Source organism: Choristoneura fumiferana, chromosome 21 (genome assembly GCF_025370935.1).
Source record: "Choristoneura fumiferana chromosome 21, NRCan_CFum_1, whole genome shotgun sequence".
In the NCBI taxonomy this organism is placed as follows: Eukaryota; Metazoa; Arthropoda; class Insecta; order Lepidoptera; family Tortricidae; genus Choristoneura; species Choristoneura fumiferana.
Genome location: NC_133492.1, coordinates 4,837,868 through 4,850,261, shown reverse-complemented (window position 1 = coordinate 4,850,261; position 12,394 = coordinate 4,837,868). Strand labels below are relative to the sequence as shown.

Here is a 12,394-nt window from a genome sequence, read left to right as displayed (position 1 = left end):
ATTGACTTGAAATTTGGAATAGGTACTTATGTAAATCGCGTGAGAATACAATAACCTTGTAGTGACATCCAGGTAGTCCAGCCAGGATCGTCACCGTAGGACGGAACTCTTCAACGGTTAATAGCATCGACTTGAAATTTGGTATGCAAATCTAATTTTGGTGACAATGCAAGTACAAACAAAAAGTACAGTCAGCGATTAAAGATCTTATTAAAAATGTTTTTTATGGTTAGGTTATTTTGGTCTATGCTTGCATCAAAGACTTAGGAGCCTACAAAAATAGTCATAGCAAAATTTTTCCAATCGTCATCAAATCGCAGCAGCTGTGTGTCAATCATCTACAATTATTAAAAGTGATCATTAAATGATTCTGTCGTTACAGTCAGCCACGCGTGTGGTTTCCCGCTCTATTGACTCGAATAATTCACTCACCGATTATAAAATTAAGTATACATGTAAAACTTGATATTTTTTATTTGAGACACCTGCCTGGTAATGCAATGGTGTATAAAAAATCTGCATTTGTGCTGATTGAATGTATTCGAATTTATGACACTTTTTAAGAAATAAAATCACTGTTTGTAAAAGAACAACATTTTTAAAAACAACAGCATTTATAAAAACTTTTTTTGCTAGCCTAATTTTTGTTGACTAACTATTACTTGACCATAGAATATTAAATCGTAGTAAATAATATTATTTAAGTATTATGTCTTTTCGCATTACGTAATTTAAATATTATAATGATAAGTTGAACTATGACTTTGTGGTTCTAACGGTGGCCTAGGAATCAATAATACATATATACCAAATCCCAAGTCAATAATTGATTTGCAATATTTGGAAGCAATTACATAAAATAATAGCTTGTTTTTACTAATTAATTAAATGGGTTCTATAAACTCAATTTGAAAAAAGACAAAAAGATGACTTTGGAGATGCTGGGATTTGAACCCAGGACTTTCAGCATGCGAAGCAGACACTCTACCACTGAGTTACATCCCCGCTTGAGAAAGTTGCTGAAATACGGCATCACTTACTACTGGCGATGACGTCATTCCGGCTCTACAATGAGAGTCGAAAACGCAACTTTGAACTTTGTTTCATCGAGTTACAACTTAAGCACGCGGTATATTAAAAAAAAATCTCATTACAACACATGTTAGTCTTGATTAAGTAAACTAAAATTTTGCTTCTGAATAAATGTAACACAATTAAACCAAGGAGCAACTATTTCACCAATAATATAAAACAAGAGACAAAAATAATATAGCATCGCGGTCAACTCACTTCAAACAAAAGTTGCCAACAAAGCTCACTAGATGGCGTTAAAACATAATGGCGCTGATAGCCTTATAAAACAACTCGATTGGTTTGAGATAACACAGATCATTTCATGCGTGTTGTGCCAGTTACCCCTTTTAATTAACTCGTGAAAATATTTGGCTTGATTAATTTATTACTATTTAAATCCGAGCGGTGTATATAGTTTGTTTATTTTATTAAGCTTCGACGGGTAGCCTATTGTCTAACGTACGGGCGCTTCAGATCGCATATTCATCATCTCTTCATAAAATACCATCTACCCTCATAAAATACAGTGTAAAAGAAAGAAATGGCAAAATGAAAACGATTGTGACAAAATAGCTAATTTTATAAATTGGCTTTGCGATGTCGCTATAAAGACTGAATGTGAAGAGAAGAGGTTCTACTTTAGCTGACTATATTGAAGTGGCTCGATCGTGCCATGCCACCGATGTACAAACTTAAAAATGACAATTAACTTTAACAGTTATCATTGTGATGGAATTAAATAAAGCAAATTACAAATCAGGTGTATTTACTAACGGTTACCTACTAAACTGTGGGTACCTATTTAAAATTGAAAGGAACCACAAAAATGTTGTTGGTAGGACCTCCACAATTTTATAATAAAGTAGCCTGAAAAAATTCATAAAAATTTAATTTTTCATATCAATGAATCTAACTTGCAATTTGAAGATTATGAGAGAAAAACGAAACCCTAAAAAAACTTTGTTGTTCATAGACTAATCCCTACTAATATTATAATATTATAAATGCGAAAGTAACTCTGTCTGTCTGTCTGTTACGCTTTCACGTCGAAACAACCAAACCGATTTTGATGAAATTTCGTATATAGGTAGTTTGAACCCCAAGGATCAACATAGAATACCTTTTATTCCGGTAGAGGGCGCCACCGCGCGATAACCTAGATCCGCGCAGACAAGGTCGCGGGCATAAGCTAGTCATACATAAAGTAGGAAAATATTCTTGCTGACTTAAATTTAAAAGGAACCCTCAGCGGGCGACTTCGACTCGCATGTTTAGTTTTTAAATCTAGACAGGAAAATCTGCTTTTTGATACAGTCAGCAAAACAACCCTTCGCCCACGCATCACTGCGCGGCGCGGCGTTGCGCGTCAAATGACTGCCTCTTTTGTTGACCCTCTGTTTCTTTTACAGTACTTTTTGGTAATTATCTTTGGATATCAATGTGTATAGCGCGAGTTGCTTTTAATGTACCTATGCATTTCTAGCCGACTTAAAAAAAGGGGCATGCTTTCGATGCTTTTAATTTGTGTTTAAATTTCAGCAAATGTACAAAAATTCTCTTGGCGATTCTACGATGTATGTCATACGAAATACAAAGAAATTGTTAAGTTGTAAATTAGATAGTGTTTATTAACTTTCTTTTTGTTAGATTTCAACCCCCTTTTTCACCATCAATTGATTAAATTTATCCGTCAAATAAAATTACTCAAAGGTGAAACAGCCCCTAAATGATTTTATTTGATTAAGATACAGTAGTTGATATGTTTTTAGTTTTTTTTCCACTGGTGATTGTTTATGTATTTAAAACCTCAATTTTGGTTCTTCGAGCTCTAAACGCAGGATATCTTAGTTCGGGCCCATAAGTTGCCTAAGTACTTAGATCAATAAGGAAACTTTTTATTTTTTAATATATTTTCTAAAAATGAACTTTTTAAATAAATAATCATTATCATTTATCGTTAATGGACCATGTGGGAATATCGGGATGAGTACCTAAAAATTAGCTTATGTAGTTCGTGACGACATGGAAACAAAATCAAAAATTAAATTAATAACCTAACCAACTAAAAGTTGGAAACCCCCGACTTTGTCACTTCAGAGTTCAATATCTCAGTAATGGCTAAACCGATTTTGATAAAACATGTCTAAGAACTATCGCTAGAAAACCTGGTTTCAAATAATAAAAAAACGCGTTCAAGTCGGTCCACCCGTAAGTGCTACGGTGCTACAGACTGACACACAGCCAGACATACAGAGTATACAGACACACAGACACACATAACGGTCAAACTTATAACACCCCTCTTTTTGCGTCGGAGGTTAAAAAGTAGCTTTTGTAGAAACATTTGTTCGTGACAACACGGAGAAAAAATCAAGAATAAAATAAAAAAAATACGCATGGCGCAAAATGGCCCCAAATCAGCAAACTACTCTACATAACGGGTGTGGCCTGTAATACGAGCAAATAATTAAAACATAGGTCGAACTCGTCATACTAAACAACATTACATTACATTACATTTATATATTTATTTATTTTTATATTACATTTTTATTTTAAGTTAGTTTTTAGATAAGGTCCTCACTGAAAATCAGCGCCACGGCCTGCCGTGGCATTATGCTGAGTGGGGACCTATTTAGCGTCATGTATGTCTTTATTTGTTCTTTGTTTGTTTTATGGCGTTAAATAAATGTATTTTCTTTCTTTCTTTCATTAGTTCAGCGACTTTTAAAAATAAGTAATTAGTTGTTTTATTTTTATTACACTTTAAAGTTTATTCGAAGAAGCAATGTAAAGCAAAATGCTTGATGTTTGTACCATGTCAGGCGACGTCAGTTGGCTTCTAGGATGGCGTACATTGCTGACAGTATTTAATTTGTATGAAAAAGGAAAATCTAAAACTCCATTATTCTTAAAAGTCGCTGAACTGATGTTGTTCAGTTTGACGAGTAAGACCTATGTTTTAATTATTTTCTCGTAATACGCCACACCCGTACACATAGATGTGTACAGCAACGGATATGTACAGGTACTGTGTTAGTACAACATACGCGTGCAAGCTCTAGGGCGCCGGAGTGCGGCTGCGGCAACATGCTCCCGCGCAGTTAGGAGCGTCTTCCGCGACGCGTCTCACGAAATGAGGAGACCCATTTTTAACCCCCAATGCAAAAAGAGTTTGATCACTATGTGTGTCTGTCTGTGGCACCGGCACAGTAGCGTAAACGGGTAGACTGATTAGAATGCGGTTTTTTTATTTGAAATCAGGTTTTCTAACGATGGTTCTTAGATATGTTTCATCAAAATCGGTTTAGCCGTTTTTGAGATATTGAACTTTGAAGTGACAGAGTCGGGGGTTTTCCAATTTTTTTTGTTGGTTCTTTTACGCTTTAACTCAAAATAAAAACTTCGTCTCAAAAACATTTATACCTACATCAATTTTTTGACACACACACACACGCGTACGACAACCCAGACACCACACACACACTAATAAGAAACTACTGTAACCGATAGAAGATTGTCTTCTCTTTTATATAGGTAATGTACATAATATAAAAATTAATCCTTATTTCCCTTGGTCCTTCCACAACTTGTGATCGACTTAACCGATTTCGGCCACTTTTTATAATCGGGTATTTTAATGGCAGGGATCAAGATTTTTCTCAGCAAATACAAAACATATCAAAGTGACATTAGAAGACCTGATTCTTCATCTCAATGGCTTCATTTTGTCAGTTGCCGAAACACGATTCGTAAAATTTAATAATACAGAAAAAATATCAAAGATACCTCTTGTAAAACAGGGATTTGCATTTTACAGGCAATGCAGATCAATTTAAGATTCCAAATTTTTATATTAAATTATTTTTAACCCATACTTCAATATGGCAGTTTGATTTTTTTTAATTAATTGTAATTTGTAATTGAAATGAAAAATAACCGTTTTGTCGCATACGATCTCTTCGGTGGCATTTTTTTTTTTTTTTAGTATTTCGTATGCAATCAGTCTCCCCTCAGCGCAGGCCTCAGTCCGCTGCCGGTGTTGTCAGCGACGGATCTTTTTTACGTTTTTTTTTAAAGAAATCTGCGTAGAATATTTTAAAATTTGAGAAAAGTGAATGACTGTCTAGATTATTTATGTAACCTTAGCTCGTTAACAACCACTAGGATTAGAGACATGAAGTTTGGCGCGTGTTTTTATACAATGTAATGAAATTCACGACGTAAATTTTTGGGAACGCGTTATTGCGAAATCTCGAAATTTTAATTCAATTGCTAGCCAGCTAGATACCTAAGCGCGGGTAAAGGCTGGTTATGAATAAAAACCAGCAAGTTTTTTTTTTCAAATTCCACAATTCTTGAACATCCTTCCAAAATTCCCTGCAATTCTGAGGACACACGGATCCAAACGCCGCGATCGAATCGTGCACGGTCGACGACAGGGATAGACTAACACGGGTATCTATGGGTGTGAGAGGAACAGCGACTTCGAGATGACCAGTCGGGGTCAGGGGTGAACGCTCTCGGGTGAGATGTTAAGGTACTGGTTTCCGAATAAACGGCGTAGTGATGCGACTTTGCCCGAGGCTGTTTTGAATTTGGAATAGCTTTTGAATTTGGAACACGGACTTTGGTCGTGCTTGGCGAAGGGGCTGGCATCCAAATCAAGGAGAGAGTGATGACTAAATACAATTTTTAATAAGAGCAATAGAGGAAGATAATTTGTTTCTTGCTTATTGTTTTAGTTTCATCCAGTTGTCCATTTAAAAAGTAATTTGTGGCCAATAGGTAACTGCCATTTGATGCACTCTTATGCTTAAGTAAAATAAAAAAAAAGTACCTAGTCTATGCGATCCCTGACGGGGATACGCTAGATGCTCAAATTATTGAGATAATATACTTTACTAACTGAAATGAAATGGACAGTGCCCAAAAATCACTTAATTTATGAGTGAAATTAAGCATAGTGAAGGAAAGCATCGTGAAGAAATCTGCACACATCTGCGAAGAAATTTATTAGCGCTACCGCTACGTGTATAAGCCGAGATGACCAGTTTTCATCGTTCTCGATTGTTCCTAAACACTATTTACAACTCCAATAACACGGGCCGGAATCGAACCTCGCAACCCATAAATCAAGTCCTAACGTCGTGTAGTTGCAACAAATTTCACGCGCCATCGCCATCTTTAATGCGACCGAAATTATGTTTCGGGAATCGTTCTCGCGAAATGGCTTTCGTTATAGGATATCGTGACTTTTGCTCGTTTCTGGGACCTTGTCGGTGTAAATCTTTTGGGATAGATTCGTGTTTGTTTTATAGGGCTGCCATTCCTAAAATCAGGCAATAAGGACGAGAATCACCGAATCCCCGGATTTTAGAGCGTAGAATCCTGGGGGGGGCTACTACGAAATTCGTAAATCGAAGTTCGTATCGTACTTCGTACCGTCCCTCTCACTCTCGTGTTAAGTGATGTGACGGCAAGATACGAAGTTCAAATTTTGTACTTCGTAGTACCTATAGGGCCTGACAACCACCACTTCAGGTTCACAAAAAGAGGGGTGTTATAAGTTTGATCGCTGTGTGTGTCCGTCTGTGTGGCTTTCTGTGGCACCGTAGCCCTTAAACGGGTTGAGCGATTTGAATGCGGTTTTTTCATTTGAAATCAGGTTTTCTAGAGATGGTTCTTGGACATGTTTCATCAAAATCGGTTCAGCCGTTTTTGAGATATTGAACTTTGAAGTGACATAATGGGGTTTTCCAACTTTTTGTTGGTTATATTACCTATATGTATTTAAGTATTATATTTATCTATATAATGTATGTCTATCACCCATAGTAAAGATTTGCTTAGTTTGGGACAAGGTCAATTGGTGTACTTAATTTGTCCAAAGGTTTAATTAATTATAATTAATTAGGTATAATTTATTATTGTAATTTATACTTAATATAAAAAAAATATAATAATAATAATTAATACTATTATATTTAATTTATATTTATTATAAAATATACCTCGTTGAGTTTCTTGCCGGATTCTTCTCAACAGAGGTTTTTCCGAACCAGTGGTAGATTTTTTTTGACATTCATAAGTGCTTGTTTTAGCCTAAACTGAATAAAGATATTTTTACTTTGACTTTGACTTTAATACTCATAACCCGTTGGCTACTCGGGCCCGCAATGTAACACTTACTATAAAATGTATTCTTCAGCGATAACATTATAAAATCTAGAATTGTAGTTTATATTCCACCCACTAGGCCAAGGGCGCCGCATTAGCAATTTAAATTGGGGACTGTTGTACACGGGAATCAATAGCTACCACTCTTCACATCTGTCCTCTAACCGTGCTTTATAGTTCTGAGTGTACTGAGAGATATACTATGTGGTACTTTTAAAAACTTTGACAGACGTTTGGGTTACAGCCACACACGAATATCTGACACATCAAGATATTTGTGTCAGATATTTTGTTATTAAAATTGTGGTAGATAATAATTAATGTTTTACACAACGGATTTTTTGATTCACATTCAAGACAAAATCATCTTCAGAGCGGTGTCAAATTTCATCCTACTCAGTTCAACTGTGGAAGATTAACAAACATACATACTTTCGCATTAGGTATTTTTTATCCTACTAATTCTATTTTAAATTAATACCTACTATAAGTATGCGAAAATTTGGATGTTAGGATATTAGTTACATCGTCACGCGAAAACAGTTTAACGGATTTAAATGAAATTTGACATACAGGTAAATTATAACCTGGATAAACGCATATAATACTTTTTATTCCAAAAAATGTCATCGTTCCCGTGCAATATCCAAAAACGAATTCTGCTTCACTTTATCTGGTGTTAATCCTACGCCCGAAATAGGGTTCCATAGCCATTACGAAGCAATTAAGTAATAGTTTTCTAAGGATTTCGTATTTTGTACGAAATATTCCAAGTTTAGGTATATTTTATACCTTAGGCTGCTATTTACTCTTAAACTACTAATAATTCTCATGCAAACTTAGCCGTTATAGTTTTCCTTGAAAGTTTGATATACTTACTACCACCCTGAATTTTTTCAAATTTTTCCTCCCACCGGTTTTTAGAGGGGGGGGGGCTCGATTTTATTGAAAATTTGCACTTTAAAGTTGAATATTTCGCAAACAAATCACTGAATCGAAAAATCGTCTGAGCAAAAAAAGACATATTTAAAAGACCTATCCAATACCCCACACTATAAAGTGTAAACATATCTTTGCCTTCGACTGAACCTATACAGTAGATAGCATATCATATCCCCCACTGGTCGAGCAGCCCCCACGATCATGCAAACAGCATAATAGTCAATAGTCGAGTTAATTGATTTCTGTTTGTCCCTCTTTGGCACTTGAATTATTCATGTTGGGCGCTGAAAGTGTTAAAGCGAGCTGCGCTTTTTTAATGGCTAAAATTGACCACGTGGGTATCTAAGGGTTAAGATGTAAAGATGTTTACCCCCGACGGAAGAAGAGAGGAGTTATAAGTTTGACGCTAATGTCTGTCTATCTTTTTGTGAACCGATTTCGATGCAGTTTTTTTACGTGAAAGCGAGTTTCCTTGCAGTGGTGCTTGCCGTTTTTGAGATATTGAACTTTGAAATCAAAGTAACCAGTTCTATTCTATCCATCGGTATTATAAAAAAGATTAGCATATAAAGACGCCCAAATTACTAGATGCCAAACCGTCTTTCGATCGTTCAGTAGCCCAAGGTAAAAAGTTTAATTCAATTCTTAATTTAATTATGGTTTCCAATAGACTACCATTTCCCAATTTACCCCCTTTCCAATTTAAAATTCGAACAAAAAGTCAATCAGCCGTCGACAAAACATTGAAAACAAAAAAGCATAACCACAAATCTTGCCTCAGTGCAATAAACCACTCTATTTATATCCGAATAGAGTTTAAAACCATGAAAGCGTATTAGGTGTTTTAACATAGGGTATTGTCTTGATATATAGGAATTGCAAGCGAATGCGCGATATTAAAGAACCCATCACGGCACAATGCCTCGATGACAAACCTCTTTGAACTCGTTCTAATCGTAGGGAAAACTTTATTTTCTGGAGGCCTGTTAGTCGCGTTGATGTCAGCAGATTTAATACTGCTTTAATAATTTCAAGAAATGTTCATATTCCGTTCTTAATAAATAAATAAATATCACGGGACAATTCACACCAATTGACTTAGTCCCAAAGTAAGCTTAGCAAAGCTTGTGTTATGGCTACTAAGCAACGGATAAATATAATTATATATATATGTATAGATACATACTTAAATACATATTAAACACCCAAGACCCGAGAACAAACATTCGTATTTTTCATACAAATATCTGCCCCGACACGGGAATCGAACCCGGGACCTCAAGCTTCGTAGTCAGGTTCCCTAACCACTAGGCCATCTGGTCGTCTAAATCTTCTTGATCGTCCTACTTATTATAAGTGCGCTTGTTTGTTTTTGGTTATTGCTGAACTGAATTTAGATGAAATTCGGTATACTTACAGATCGTTTGAGTCCTGGGGAAGGACATTAGGATAGTTTTTATACCTACCGGAAAATTGCATAGTTCCCGTGGGATAGCGATAAACGAATTCTACGCGGACGGAGTCGCGAGCAACAGCTAGTATTTATGAAAGGACGCATCTTGTTTCGAATGTTTTGAACCAATATAAAATCAAATTCTTATCTGGGACCAATTTTTGAGATCGCATCACTCGAAAAAATATTTTTAAAGTTGTGAAAAATAGTTCTGTACATGAAATACGAATAGAATACTAGAAATTTACAGCTCTAATTAAACTTGTCAACTGGGCAAAAATAATATAGTTATCCGCTGTCCAATGGTATGGTAATGGTATGATTTAAAAAATCGGTCACCCGCTCGATAAAATATTGAAACCAAAAGATTCAGTCTCTTAGTTCTCAAATATAATGTAGATATTTTAAGTGTATCAAATACTCCATCACCAACGGAACTATCAACCGCAGTGGTTAAAAGACAAAGGGTGGTCTCGTTCGTTCGACACAAGGGAGAGGGAGAGGGAGGGGGTAATGAAAATGCCCTCGTCTCATCAGCTGCCTGACTTTTGATGTTTCCACTGTGTTTTAAAAGGTGTTCAAGTGTTTCGTATGTTTCGTACTGGCAGGTTACAAGTCAGTCATGTTTGAAATTTGAATACTGGCAGTTTGTGAACAGTGGTTTCTTTTGGATATTCATTTGAAACTGGTTAAAAAAAAAATTGTCTCCTGAACTGTCACCGCGAACTTTGAACTATGATCCTTTTTTTTTTATTTGGAGTCCACAGACAATAGGAACAATACGTGTTTGTGGTACATCAATGGACAACGGCGCAGCCGGCGTCCGCGGACCGAGAGGCTTTGATACTTGTTGAGATAAATAAACTGATTTGTTACATATTTTCAGAAACACCGAAGCTCAATTGGGAAGTTTATTTAGTTTACTGGGTAAAAGAAATATTGTACTTATTTAGTGCGGAAGTTTTATTACTTATGACAAAATATTTCTCACATATTTTGTTCTTTTGATCAATTTTGGTATGTAGATAGCTGCATATCTGGCATAGCACATTAGGCTTCTTTTATCCCAACATTCCCACGGAATATGGATAAAATCTCGAAATACAAATGGTGGGCTTACAGTCATGTTTGGGATGGTTGTTTTTAATGCAACGTCAATAAAAACACGATGTAATTTTCGCGAATTCTCATGGGAATTTTGTAATATCCCGGAATTTCAAGTCAACTGCTGTATCTAATGATTTACGCGAGCGAAGCCGCGGGTAAACTCTAGTGTTCAATATCTCGAAATTGACTGAACTTATTCTATTGAAACATAGTTAAGAACCACCATAAGAATACGCAATGCCACAGACAGATAGACGGGGAAACAGACATTGGCGTCAGACTTATAACACCGACGCTTCGTTTAAACTCCCCCGACGCAAAAAGAGGGGTGTTATTAGTTTGACCGCTAAGTGTGGCTTTCTGTGGCACCGTAGCTCTTAAACGGGTGAACCGATTTGAATCCAGTTTTTTTAAATCTGGTTTTCTAGCGATGGTTTTTAGACATGTTTCATCAAAATCGGTTCAGCCGTTTTTGTGATATTGAAATTTAAAGTGACAAAGTCGGGGTTTTCCAACTTTTGTTGCCTATTGCGCCGGGAGTTAAAAAAGGGGTGTTAAGTATAAGTTTGATCCCAATGTCCGTCTGTCTGTGGCCTCGTAAGTCTCACACGGATAGACCGATTTCGATGCGTATTTTTACGCAAAAGCGAGTTTCCTTGGGGTGGTTCTTAACTATATTTTATTAAGGTTCAAACATTTTTGAACTATTAAATTAATAACTTAGAAAACTTTTTCAACTTTACCAAGTTGGTTAGGTTAGGTTATTATCATTGCAAAGATAGAGATCCAACCCGATGTCACCGGAGAGCGTCTTTACTCGTACGTAGTAGCTCATTACCAAACAAGGTATAAAGTTAAGATTGTTTTTTTGGAATCTTTTTGTATTTTTTATTTCAATTCCAAAATTTTTCTTTTACGGTCATCCCGTAAAACCTAAATTGAAAATACAAACTGAAATATAGATGCACAGAAAAACCAGAAAAATAAGACCAGTACTAGGAATCGAACCCAGGTCCTCGGTATTCCGTACCGCGTGCTATACCGCAGCAGTGCAGCAGTGGTGTGGCTATATTTCAGTTTGTATTTTCAATTTAAGGTATAAAGTATCAAAACCGTTCCCATTTACTTAAGGATCCTAAGTGCCTTGTTATGAACTGACCAACAATACAGTGCGGTCAATATTCTTTTCAAAATATCCCGAAACAACAAATTCCCACGACATTGTGTTCAAAACAACCGAAATGTCGCAAATTTTGACCTTAACCAAAAACGTTTAACAAATAACTCGCAGCTTCTAATCCTCTATATTAGAGTATAATTTCGTTTGATTTCTCTATAACAAATGTACATTTTAAATTCGTGTACCAAAATAACAGTTGCTGTTCGAATATTTTGAAAAACTCTTAAGTCTATAATAATAGAATTGAAGTTAGATATATTTTGTGTTTATCATTAGCAATTTTATCTTTGTCAAAGTTTGCGGTTGCAATCTTGAGATTCGGACATTCTTAAATGCTTGGGGTCAATTTTTTTTAACCAATTCATCATAAGTAACAGTGTGGGTGAATTGAATTAAATTCGAATACGTTTTGTATCACCGGTTATTTACAGATCGTTTAATGTTAAATATCGTGAGAA

General features: G+C 35.8%; 1 non-coding gene across 1 annotated transcript; it reads right to left on the bottom strand.

Annotated features, from left to right (window-relative positions):
• Window positions 1-933: 933 nt before the first annotated feature.
• TRNAA-CGC (transfer RNA alanine (anticodon CGC)) lies at window positions 934-1,005 on the bottom strand. Its single transcript has one exon. It is a non-coding gene; the product is annotated as a tRNA-Ala (tRNA).
• Window positions 1,006-12,394: the final 11,389 nt, after the last annotated feature.